We start from the raw sequence: 13,668 nt of genomic DNA, 5'->3' as shown, positions 1-13,668 counted from the left end.
TGACTTAAATACACTAAATCTCAGGAAGAGCTGAAAATTGCTTTCAACAGGGAAGCGATGGGTTTAGAAAAAGGTTAGTTAATTGGTGATTTTATCTTATTATCTGTTATTGGTTTTCAAAGTAACAAAATCAATCTCGCAACAAATGTGTCTGGCTTGTCCTGAACCTTACATGAAAAAGATGAGCTCACAAAATCAATGAAGCATATTACTTCTAAGTCAGTACTTAAAAGAGAAAAAAAAAACCAATATATTCAGACTGAGAGTTAAGACATATTTAGATGAGGCCGGGCGCGGTGGCTCAAGCCTGTAATCCCAGCACTTTGGGAGGCCGAGACGGGTGGATCACGAGGTCAGGAGATCGAGACCATCCTGGCTAACACGGTGAAACCCCGCCTCTACTAAAAAATACAAAAAACTAGCCGGGCGAAGTGGCGGGCGCCTGTGGTCCCAGCTACTTGGGAGGCTGAGGCAGGAGAATGGCGTAAACCCGGGAGGCGGAGCTTGCAGTGAGCTGAGATCCGGCCACTGCACTCCAGCCTGGGCGACAGAGCCAGACTCAGTCTCAAAAAAAAAAAAAAAAAAAAAAAAAAAAGACATATTTAGATGAAACAATCTACCAGACAGAAGAGCCTTAGAGCAAAAAGAAAAAAGTTGATAGAATCTTCATTAACAAAAAAACAACTTTTGCTCACTGTGCAAAACGTAGAAAATATAAAGAAGTATAAAGAAGAAAATTTGCGGGAGGCTGAGGCGGGAGAATCGCTTAAACCCGGGAGGCGGAGGTTGTGGTGAGCCGAGATTGCGCCATTGCACTCCAGCCTGGGCAACGAGAGCGAAACTCCATCTCAAAAAAAAAAAAAAAAAAGAAAATTTAAAATAAGAATCTTATACCCAGAGGTAATCTCTGCTAATACTTTTGTTGTTGCATTTCATATTTATCTATAAATACACGCAATATTCACAAAATTAGGATCAGAGAACACATTCTTTTCTAGCTTAAAAAAACTCTATAATGCACTTTTCCCCCAACTCTGAGGCTATTCTTGTAATATTAGATTTTTGATGGCTCTTTATGTTATATTTACATCTTTTTACCATTATAATAACACTGTGATAAACAATCTTGTAAATATAACTTTATCTGTGCTTACTATGTTAAATAACATTGAAAGAGAAAAATTCCCTACCCGCATGGGGAAATTTCCAGGGAGCAGCATTTTCTCATCTATTCCTTTTATAGCACATTAACTAACTGTTTTATCAATACTCACTGATCACTCATCTATTTCTGATTACATTGGGTAAAAAAGAATATGTGAGTCAAAATTCATATGGTAAGTTGTAAGAGTATGTTGTCTCATATAGGGGAAGATGGCATCACTGACTCAAAGTTTACAAGAGGGGGAACTCTGGAGTGTTTTTGGTGACAATCTGATGCCCTCTTACCCAGCAGCATAGTCCTGAGGTATGGCTGACCTTCTAGATATGGAATGGTTTCAAAACTCAGCCTAAGCAGGCAATCTGAGCTCCAAAGTCTGACCTGGGTGAACTATTTAAACTACACTAATTATTCTGAAAGGATTCTGTGTCTCTGTTTTATAACAATCAACAACCATCATCATAAATAAATTATAATATTATTTAACATATAATAATATAACATCCCAGTACTTACAGTGTGCCAGGAATTGCATTAAAGCTCTCTACCAAGATCTCACTCTATCCTCACAACCACTCTATGTAGACAGCACAGCACCCCATGCTGTTATTATTCCCATTAGCAGATGGGGACACAATTAAAGAACTTGCTCAACATCACACTGAGATAAGTAATGGAACCAGTGCCACATCGGTCCAACACCAAAGTCCAGCATCTTGAAATCACCAGCCTACACTGACTCGAAGGTTTTCTTCCTTTTAGTCTCAGTACACAAATGACAATCAGAGGGTGAAAGAGGGAGGACTCAGGCTGAATGCCTGAATTGGAAGGAACTACAGGGAGAGCTGGGATGAATTTTCCACACTTTACACATCAGAAAACCATGCCTCTGAGCTTCTTGCCCAAGCTTCTTGCCCAGGGTCACAGAGCTGATTAGTGGCAAAGGTGGACCAGAACTTGGGGACCCTGACTCCCAGTCCAGGGCATTGTCTCCATACTCCACTGCCTCCCTTACTGGTGTGGTTAGGATCTCAGGTGCTGTAAGCTCCTGGGGGCAGCTCCCCCAGAGTAGAAGTAGAGTGGGATCTTGGGACTAATATGTGTGATCGCAGCCCAGCTCAGTTGCTGACTTGCTTCATGACCTTGGATATGTTCTAAACAACTATGGATATGTCACAGTGATGATGGGGAAATTAAAACAAGAAAATGCATGTAAATGTTTACTACATATTCAGCCCTCAATAATCAGTCATCTTATTATCATCATTAATTTAACATTTGCAAGAGGAAGAAGGAATTCTGGAGCCTTTCATCTTAGAAGCTTAACGAGGAGACTCAGTCATATTTCCAACCATTTCAGGCTATGGAAACTTTTGCTTTGTTTTTATAACCTGCAACTTGCACCCTTTGGTGTGGTGCCCACAATAATAAAAAGAAAATATTTTTTAAGATCCCAAGTGATACCTCACTTACTCTTATAAAAAGAAATGTCTGTATCATCTTGCCACACACTGTACTAATGAATCCCCCCATTGAAAAAAGACCCCGCTCCCCCAAAACACCAAAAAAGGCTGTTCTTAACTCTTCAGCTCTTCCCTCTATGAAAAGAATATGTGTGACACAATAAAATAAAAAAAAGATATATATATATATATGGTCTCTGCTCCCAGTTCCTGACATAGGGCTCCTAAAACTCTAGGAGCATCTTTTTTTCCCTCATCTATGGTCCTAAATCCCTTAGTTTCCTAGTGATAGGAGTGTCTTTTGTTCTAATGAGGTAACTCTTGGTGGGCTCCTGGATAGCTTCAAGATGAGGGCTGCGCACCAGAAAAACCAAGGCATGATTACAAGCTTGAAACTTTAAGCCCCACCCACCATCCTCTGGGGAGGGGAAAGGAACTGAAGACTGACTAAATTAATCACGCTGAGGTGATGAAGCCTCAATAAAAATTCCTCAACTATGAGGTACACAGAGCTTCTGGGTGAATGAACACAAGGAGGTGCTGGGAAGGTGGTCATCCAGAGAGGGTATGGAATCTCCACACCTCTTTCCCCACACGTTGCTCTATGCACCCCTTCATCTGGCTGTTCATTTGCATCCTTTATCATCAACTGGTAAAGTAAGTAAAGTGTTTCCCTGAGTTCTATGAGCCCATTAGAGCAAATGATTGAACCTCAGAAGAGAGTCATGAAGACCCCCATTTGTAGCCAATTTGGTCAGAAATACCAAAGGCCCAGGACTTGTGATTGGTGTCTGACGTGGGAGCAGTCCTGTGGCACTGAGCCCCTACTTAACCCGTGGTGTCTGATGCTAGCTCCGGGTGGAAAATGTCAGAATTGTGTTATAAAACACCCAGTTGGTGTCAGGAGAGACGGAGAATAGATTGTTGGTGTGGAAAACCCCCACACATTTGGTGTCGGAAGTGTGAGTGTAGAGGAAACAGTTTTTTTTTTTCTGTTAATATTCACATCCCTTCCACTGTGGCATTATTATCACACCCCATCAAGATGTCAGAACATTCTCAGAGTTAAATTCTTTCATGCTAAAACACTGCTGAGCTATTTATGTCCATTCTTTTTTTAAACTGAGATATAATTCACATGCCGTAACATTTATTTTCTAGGCTGGGCACAGTAGCTCGCATCTATAATCCCAGCACTTTGAGAGGCTGGGGTGGGAGGGGCACCTGAGCCCAGGAGTTTGAGACTGCAGTGGGCTATGATTGCGCCACTGCACTCCAGCCTGGGCGACAGAGTGAGACCCTGTCTCTCTCTCTTTTTTTTTGACTTTCTAAAGTGTATAGTTTAAAGTATACAATTTGTGCTCACTTCAGCAGCATATATACTAAAATTGGAATGATACAGAAAAGATTAGCATGGCCCCTGCGCAAGGATGACATATACATTTGTGAAGCATTCTGTATTTTTTTAAAAACAAGAACAAAAAAAATAAAGTGTACAATTCAGTGGTTTTTAGTATATTCAGAGTTATGTAACTATCACCATAATCAATTTCAGAATGTAGATCACCTCCTAAAACATGTTAGCCTGTATATGTTGGCCATCACTCCATTCCCCCAGTCCCTCTCACCCAGGCCCTGACAACTACCAGTCTACCTTCTATCCCTAAGGATTTGCCCCATGCTGGACATTTCATATAATGGGATCATAGAATATGTGGCCTTTTGTGTCTGGCTTCTTTCCCTCAGCATAATGATTTAAAGGTTTATCAGTGTTGTAATATGTATGACTATTTCATTTCTTTTTAATAACTGAATAATATTCCATTGTATGTATACACCACATTTTGTTTATTCATCAGTTGATGGACATTTAGATTGTCCACATTTTTGGGCTGTTATGAATAATGTTGTTATGAGCATTTGGATAAAATTTTTGTGTGAATGTATATTTTCACTTCTCTTGGACATATAACTAGCAGTGGATTGTTGGATCATATGGTAACTCCTATGTTTAGCATTTGGAAGACATTCCAATTGTTTCCTACAGGGGTTGTACCAATTTAAGTTCCCACCAGCAATGTTTGGGGCTTCAATTTCCCCACATCCTTGTCAACACTAGTTTTCTTTTTACTTTTTTTTCCCAATTATCTATCCTAGTGGGTGAAGTGGTACCTTATAGTTTTAAATATATATATATAGTTTTAAATATATATATATTAAGTATATAATTTGAAATACATATAAATATATAGTTTTAAATATATAGTTATATATTTATATAAATAGATAAATATAAATAGATATAGATATAGATATAGATATAGAGAGAGAGACAGGGGTCTTGCAATGTTGACTAGGCTGGGCTTGAACTCCTGGCCTCAAGCAATCTTCCCACCTTGGCCTCCTAAAGTGTTGGGATTAGAGGCATAAGTCACCATGCCCGTCCTGTACTTTGTGGTTTTGATGTTAATGTTCCTAATGACTAATGATGCTGTGCATCTTTTTATGTGCTTAATGGCCATTTGTACATTTTCTTTAGAGAAACGCCTATTCAAGTCCTTTGCCCATTTTTGAATTGTGTTGTTGGGTTTTTTGTTGTTGAATTTTAGTTCTCTATATATTCTGGCTATTAATCTCTTATTATAGATGTGATTTGCAAATATTTTCTCCCATTCTGTAGGTTGCCTTTTTACTCTGTTGATAGTGTCCTTTGATGCAGAAAAGTTTTTAATTCCAATTTATCTATTTTTTTCGTTTCTTACCTGTACCTTTGGTATATATCCAAATCATTGCCAGACCCAATATCGTGAAGCTTTTCCTCTACATTTTCTATGAATTTTATAGTTCTAGGTCTTCTGTGTAGGTCTTTGATTCATTCTGAGTTAACTTTTATACATGGTGCAAGGTAAGGGTCCAACTTCATTGTTTGGCATGTGGATATCCAGTTTCCCCAGCACCATTTACTGGAAGGCTTGTTCCTTCCCCACCGAATGGTTTCGGCGTCTTTGTTGAAAATTATTTGACCATATATGTTAGGGTTTATTTTTGGGCTCTGTGTTCTATTCCATCGGTCTTTATGTCTGTCTTTATGCCTGTATCACAATATTTTGGTTACTACAGCTCTGTAGTAAGTTTTGAAATGAGAAATCTTTAAAAAAATTATTTTGGCTATTCTGGGTTCCCTGTTCATTCCTGCAAAAAAGACAGGTTGAATTCTATACAGATTGTACTTAATCTACAGATTGCTTTGCAAATATATTGCCATTCGAACAATGCTAAATCTTCCATTTCATGAATACAGGATGTCTTTCCATTCGTTTAGGTCTAACTGCCCTGGCTAGAACTGACAGTACATCATTTTTGGTTCTTGACCTTAGGTGGAAAGTTTTTAGTCTTTCACCAGTATGTGTGATGTTAGCTGTGGGCTTTGCATAGATGCACTTTATCAGGTTGGGGAAGTTCCTTTCTATTTCTATTTTGTTGAGTGTTTTTTTCATAAAAAGATGTTGGATTTTGTGAAATGGGTTTTCTATGTCTATTGAGATGTCCATGTGGTTTTTGTCCATTGTTCTAGTAATGTGATATATTGCATTGATTGATTTTCATGTTTAACTCTACATTCATTTCTATATGAATATATTCCATGTTTAAGTATGGTCTAACTGAGAAGGGCTTTGTACAAGACCAACAGACATTTACTGTCGTTTTGCAATTCTGGCTCTAACTTGGACCTGTATTTTGGACAAGAACAGATGGTAAATTGCAACGTGACTGTAACCATGACTTCATATCATAAACAATCTGATATTTTTAAAAATTATGTTTGTTTCAAAGAAAGAAAATCTATATATATTTTGAAAGTAATGTTGAACATGCACCTTTTATTGTTGTTTGTTATTATAATCACATTTTCAACCTTTGATGATACGAGTATCAATTAAAATAGCTCTATGACCTAAAATCAGTGCATGATATTTCTGATTTTGAACATACTATTGCAGAAATAACCTGTACCAGACTTTGGGTAGGTCAAGTCACTTAAGTTAATGAGAAAAACACATATGGACTTGGAATTTTTTTCCCCTATAAAAGGCAGCAGTAATAATGATACTGATAAAATTATTTGCTAACATTTACAGAATGTGCTGCTTATTAGCTATCTAAGTATATTACTTGAAAATTCTTATTTAAGTATCTTATTCAATTCTATCAGCAACTCCGTGGCTGATGTACAATTAGTATTCCATTTTATAGATGAGGAAACTCAGAGATGTTAAGTAACTTGTCCAAATATTCACAGGTAGTTAATTAATGAGGCCAGAATTCTGAATCACATGCGGGTGACTCCAAAGCCCAGGCTTTTAACCATTTGCTGTAGTTTGGGTACCAGAGTTTAAATTATGAGGGAACTCATAATTGTTCATTTTCCCTTTTCAACTGAAATGGGACCAAAACCTAGAAGGTCATAGATTTGCAGCGTTCCACTTGTTGAGCAAATGTTATTACACATTTAGTACTCATTGTGTACTTACTATGTGGATTCCACCTATGCGATGTATCTAATCTAGCAATAAACAAGGTTGTATAGGAACTGTTTTATATTTAACTATGCAGTTAATAAGTTTTTAAGCTACGTTTGATGATTTAAGTAGAAAATCTTTATTGACAAAGTCAAACCCACTTCTGCTGTCCAGAAGCTCTTTAGTTTAATTAAGTCCTATTTGTCTATTTTTGTTTTTGTTGCATTTGCTTTTGAGGACTTAGTCATAAATTTTTTGCCTAGGCCAACATCCAGGGAGCTTTTCCTAGGTTTTCTTCTAGGACTTATACAGTTTGAGGTCTTACATTTAAGTCTTTAATCCATCTTGAGTTAATTTTTGTATATGGTGAGAGGTAGGGGGTCCAGTTCCATTCTTTTTTATATGGCTAGCCAGTCGAACCCACTTCTCATAGGAACAAAACGACTATGCTAAAGTGTCTAGTGATTCATTTTGGGATACTATGACTGGGTGTGTTAAAATCACCACAGAGTTGTTTTGTGGAGGGGGCTTGGGAAACTACAACTTTAAGCCCAACTCCAAGGACCTTCTTTGAGTCTTGGCTCAGGACACTACCTTATTGTGGCTTTCTTCTTAACTCTCCAGCCATGGTGCTCATTTCTGGCCCCCTTGCAGCCTTTCAGCCTGAAAGTTCTCAGTCCTTTGCACACCACTCTCTCATCCTAAGAAAGCTCACCTCAAGCTGTAACCATCGCAGTTAAGCACATGGCTTATAAATGTGTGACTCTGGTTTTGACCTCTCGCCCCAATAAAATCCTAATGCCTCTGTTGGCATTCTACTTGAATGTCCCAGCATCTCAAAGTCAAGATATCCAAACTGGATCCAACTTTTCACATTCTTTTTATAGCACAACCTTCATTTCCCCAGGACCAAAATCTTGGAGGTATTTGTTATTCTTTCATGTCTTGGGCTAAGTTTGCGTCCATTTGCCCACCAATTGTCTTAAGAATTGATCCCTTCATGTATATTCTCATTGCTTTCCCTTGACTTCCACCCAAGTGAGTATTTGCAACAAGCTCCTGATTGTTCTATGCTGTGAAAGACCAAGGGGAGTCCTTATGGAACCCACTATTGGCCAAAGTCCAGGGGATTAGATAGGCTGTTTGGCCTTGTCAGAGATGATTTCCATGATGGCAGTGGGAGGTGGGAGGATGGAGGCCAGCCCAATGAGACACGTAAAGAAAATGCACATGAATGATACAGGTCTGGGGGAGACCTCAAATTTACCTCCTGAGGTCAGTTTCTTTCTGATTTGGTATAAAACAGTTATAGGACATGGAGGAACAGCTGCTGGCCTCTCTCTGGAGAGCCTGAGCAGTACAGACAAAGGAGGTGTTGGCCCCCACAGCTGACCATGGACAGCTCAGACTGCTGGAACCTGGTATCTGTGAACCCCCATGCCCACTGGACTGCTGCCAGCTCTCACTGCGCAAATCAGGGCTGCAGGCCTGAGAGTCCTGGGCACCTTCATTCACTGCACATGCTTCCTCCAACCAGAGGCCTCCCCAGGGCTCCATATCATATAAAGGAGAGTGCTCAGAGGCATGGGCTTTGAAGTAGGATGTACTCAAGTTCAAATCCTTGCTTAGATACTCCCTAGATGCTCAACCCTCTAATTAATCACTCGGAACAGCAGGCCATCTGGTTAACATCCTGTGAACTCCCAGCTAGAATGACTGCAAAACATCATGGAAGATAGGAGATGATACAGCAGAATATCAATTTCCCTAAACTCTTCACAGATGAGATAGCAGAAATGAATTTCCCTAAACTCCTCACAGGTAAACTATCCTATGTGACTGGAACAAATACTTTGGTGTGCCTCTGAGTGGAAGTGGATTGGGATCACTACATCTTCTTCAAACAGTCTGCTAAAACAAGGGAAACTACTAAGCCTAACCACAGGGCCTTGGGCTTGTAGACTGAGGCAGGAAAGTTTTGGGTTCAGGACAACAAAGGATCTGAAGTCACCAGCCGTCTTCTCTCTCCTCAGTCTCCTTCTTAAATAATTGAAATTGTAGGGGCATAAACTTAGCCCCTAAGTCTCAGTTTTCCCATCTTTGAAATGAGGATTATAATTCCACCCTGCCAGGTTGTTTTGAGAAGTACAGAAGACATGCATACAACACTCAGCACAGCGGTGGGGCCATAATGGAAGGCCCGCATGTTTCTGCATGACCTCCACGTAGGTTGTCATATACACCGGGAGTGTGTTAACATCTACTTGTTTATAAGCACATGAAAGTTAGCAATGGAGGGAAATAGGTCATTTATACACATAAGACAGGTGGCTCGTTTACTCCGTTGGAGTCCTAATTACTCACTGGCCAGTTATTTCTTTCAGGGCAATTTCCTTTTTGTCTACAGTTACAGATATAAATATAAAAAAATACAAGAAGATACTACTTTGAGACAGCAGGTGAATCATATCTAATTACTCTGTAGTCCCTTCACCTGAAGGGACCCGATTGCCCAGCCCCTGCTGTCTCTGAAGGAAAAACCATCAACCAGAACTTCCTTCTGGTCACTCTGAGTGGGTTTTATCATTGTTGAATATGGACTCTGGGTGCCAAAGAGAATCTTCAAACATTTTCTCAATGGATGGGAATTGGGGGATTTTAAAGTTGACCTTGAAACTGAATGAGACTAAGGGACTCAAAGACAGAAGGCAGAGGAGAAAAGATTAAGGTTGTATAGCCAGAACTAGAACCTAGCTTTTTATCTGGGAATTTTATTTTAAAAAGCGCAGTTTCTATCACTTCTCGGCCTTTTGGCTAAGATCAAGTGTAAAAAACACAGTTTCTGACCCGAAGTCTCATGTGAGGCTTGAAATTCTGATGGTTCTGGGCCCACACTTTTAGTTGCAAGAGGGTTGATGCTGGTAAAGCACTTAGAACAGTTTATGACATGTAGTGCATTATTCAATAAAAGGCAGTTATTATTGCTGTTGTTTTTACTACCCGCAGCGACTGAGCTGCATGTAGCTCTCAGACATTGAGAAATGGCATTTGGGTTTAGAAGTCAGTTTTCTGTGAACTTGATTGGCTCAGATCAGTCAAGGCTCAAAGACTGATTCAAGTAGCCTGTGTGAACTGACCACACCAAGATTTTGAAGTGAAAACCTTGGGCTGCTCTGGCTATGCGGACTGCGCCAAGAGTGCTCAAATGCACTGACTCAGGGGAGGAGTTTAGCAGCGTGGACCCCTTGGCACACATGGGTAGATTTTTTACAGTGGTGCTGTGTCATAGTAAAAATGCCTCCATTCTTAACTGACTCTAATTTTCATTACATTTCATTTTTCTCCCAGTGATGCTAAATCTTCAGGACTAGTCCTTTTACTATAACCAGTGTCAAGGTAGAGTGGAACGAACAGGGCCAAGGGGATTAAAGACTTGGGGTGCTGTGTGAGAGGTTAGAAAGTTCTGGAATAGACATGGCAGCCATGGTAGCCAACTCTTCTCAGACAACTGGTTTAATCTCTCCAAGTCCAGACATTCAGGGCAGAAGCAAGGAAGAGAATAAGCACTGGAGGTCCTACAAGTGGAATCCATTGGCAAGGCTGATCTGTGACCCACTTTTGATAAATGAGGTATGCTTTGCTGAACATATCTGTTTCTGTGTTTTTGTGTGTCTATATATCCTTTCCTTCCTTTTCCCTTTCCTTCCACTTCCTATAGTCCCTTTTCCTACTCTCTCTTCCTTCCATCCTTTCTCTCTTTGCCTTGGAAAGGAAAATTTTGCATTAAAAAATTCCAACTTTTTCATGGTTGAGCTAGAGAAGGAGAAAAGGGATTTATTTGCCTGTGCATGATCCAACTGAGCTAGGGAGGAAGACCAGAGAGAACTTCCAGGGAAGGTGAGAACTGATTGTGGCTGATACACCTTGGAATAGTGATAAGGGCCACGTGTGAATGGAAGAAATGAACCTTGAAGGCAAGAGTTGGGGTAGCTGCTGTCCTGGATCCCTATCCTCCCAAGATTTGCCCTGACCTAGGGCCCAGTGCACCTGCAAACCAGGATGCCCGTTCCAGCTCCATTTCTCAAGGCCCCCTGCATGTTCCCCTCTCCTGCCAAACCTGACCCCTCCAGCTCCCATCCTGAGACACATCCTGCAGCTAAGCCTTTGTTCTTGCCATTTCTGAGTGCCTTCTTTGCTCTATCTCCACTTTCTTTGGACAGTGTACTAATCACTTTATATTCATTAATTTACTTTTTATCCCATTATAATTACCTGAGACAAGTGTCTGCATTGTCCTATTTTACAGATAAGATGATGAAACTTAGAAGAGAGGAGTTAAGTAACTTGCCCCAGATCATGCAGTTTCTATGTGGTTGATCTGGGACTTAGGTCTATCTGTCATCAAACTCCACATTCTTAATCACCAATCTTTGCCTTTTGTGTATCATGCTGCAATGTAACCACTGGTTCATGTCTGTCTCTCTGTTAAGCAAAATCAACTCCTAGAATTAAGAACAGTGCTTCATTTCATTTTTTTCATCCCTAGCTAGAACAGGGGTGGCAGGCATTCTGCAAATGTTTCCTATATTGTGCTACATTCTATTATATTTCCTACAGGTAGACTAGAGGCAGGGTAAGAGCTCCATGATAGTTCAGATCACGCTTCTGTGAGATATGGATTTGTGACCATCTAGGGCTTGGTTCTTGGCTGCTCTGTGCTTTGGTTTCCCATCTCTATGCCCATCTCCATCTGTAACAGACTGTGAATATCAGGGATCCAGGGTATTATTTCATTCTTCTTCAATCCAGTCCCCTCCACTGTCACAATATAGTGCCTAGCATAGCGTCCAGTCCACGGCAGGCACTCAATTGACTATTTATTGGATGAATGAATATTCATAATTCTCTAATCTCTAATCTGCCTCCCCCAATTTTTTTTCTTTCCCTTTCTTTCTTTCTTTCTTTCTTTCTTTCTTTCTTTCTTTCTTTCTTTCTTTCTTTCTTTCTTTCTTTCCTTCCTTCTTTCTTTCCTTCTTTCTTTCCTTCCTTCCTTCTTTCTCTTTCTTTCTTTTTCTTTCTTTCTTTCTTTTCTGTCTTTCTCTTTCTTTCTTTCTCTTTCTCTTTCTTTCTTATTCTTTCCTTCCCTCCCTCCCTCTTCCTTCCTTCTTTCCTTCCCTTTCTTTCTTTCTCTCTCCCTCTCTCTCTCTCCCTCCCTTCCTCTCTCTCCTTTCTTTCTCTCTTCTCTCTCTCCTTTCTTTCTTTTTTTTTTTTTTGCAAGGTGTCCCTCTGTTGCCCAGGCTGGAGTGCAGTGGTGCCATCTTGGTTCACTGCAACCTCCACCTCCTGGGTTCAAGTGATTCTCCTGCCTCAGCCTCCCAAGTAGCTGGGATTACAGGCCCCTGCCACCACACCTGGCTGATTTTTGTAGTTTTATTAGAGACAGAGTTTTGCCATGTTGGCCAGGCTGTTCTCACACTCCTGACCTCAGGTGATCCACCTGCCTCAACTTTCCAAAGTGCTGGGATTACAGGTGTGAGCCACCATGCCTGGCTCTGCCTCCTCAACATAAAACAAACAAACAAACAAACAAAAAACTGGGAGAAAAAGAGTCTGAAAATGATGTCACTTAACTGTTGGGGGGAGAGAGACACAATGTTTCTCTACATTATGCATATAGAAAACTAAATGATGAGGCTGGAAAGAGTGACAAAGGATACTGAAAACAGAAATAAGGTTGGGAACTTACCAAGACCCTGTCCATGGAAAATGTGAATGCTACCTGGAACCTTTCCAGTCCAGTTCCTGAATCTTTTGTAACAAAAGGTCTAACTTGGGCTTTACTATCCCATTAGCAGGGAAAATATAGTGTGGTATATGTTATAGGTTCAAAACACAATCAATTTGTGGATTTGCCACTGAGGCGTTAAGACATTTGAGAAAAGAACAAAGGAAAGCACAGATAAAGCGTCATCAGACTTTAAGCTAGGCAGCCAAAACAAGACATTAACCCACTCAAAGACCCTTGAGGCCTCCAGCCTTTCCCCTTGGATAACTCTGAAAGGCGTCCAGTGAGTTCCAATTTGGTCAGGGGTTTGTTTATTCTGCTTGGTTCAAGTCAGGGCTACGAATCCCTAATGGTTTTCATGTCCCTAAAGGTTTTCCACATTTGGGCAAGATCTATGTTTTACGTAAGCCTGGAGAAGGCCTTGCTCCCAGTTGCTCTGGCTGTGCCAACTGCGCTGAGAGCACTCCAATGCACTGACTCGGGGGAGGAGTTTAGCAGCACAGACCCTTGGCACAAGGCGGGAGATTTTTTTACAATGGTGCTGTGTCGTAGTAAAAATGCCTCTGTTCTTAACCGACTCTAATTTTTATTACATTTCATTTTTCTCCCAGTGATGCTAAATTTTCAAGACTAGTCCTTTTACTGTAACCAGTGTCTCGTGCCAATGAAAACTAAGTGGGCCCATGCTGGCTTCTGGCCCTCTATTTTGAGTGCACCCAATTCCTAATCCAGGGAAAA

The 13,668-nt window shown here is 40.4% G+C and overlaps 1 protein-coding gene and 1 non-coding gene across 4 annotated transcripts in view; one reads left to right on the top strand and one right to left on the bottom strand.

The window, feature by feature from the left end:
* The window catches only part of PLCE1 (phospholipase C epsilon 1), a 358,406-nt gene that overhangs the window by 174,791 nt on the left and 169,947 nt on the right, over positions 1-13,668 (bottom strand). The gene's annotated exons all lie outside the window — the stretch shown is intronic.
* LOC112632336 lies at positions 3,984-4,090 on the top strand. Its single transcript, XR_003121377.1, has one exon. It is a non-coding gene; the product is annotated as a U6 spliceosomal RNA (small nuclear RNA).

This window comes from Theropithecus gelada, chromosome 9 (assembly GCF_003255815.1).
Source record: "Theropithecus gelada isolate Dixy chromosome 9, Tgel_1.0, whole genome shotgun sequence".
Lineage (NCBI taxonomy): Eukaryota > Metazoa > Chordata > Mammalia > Primates > Cercopithecidae > Theropithecus > Theropithecus gelada.
Note: the sequence above shows the minus strand (reverse complement) of the source record. Positions and strands in the feature narration are given on the sequence as shown.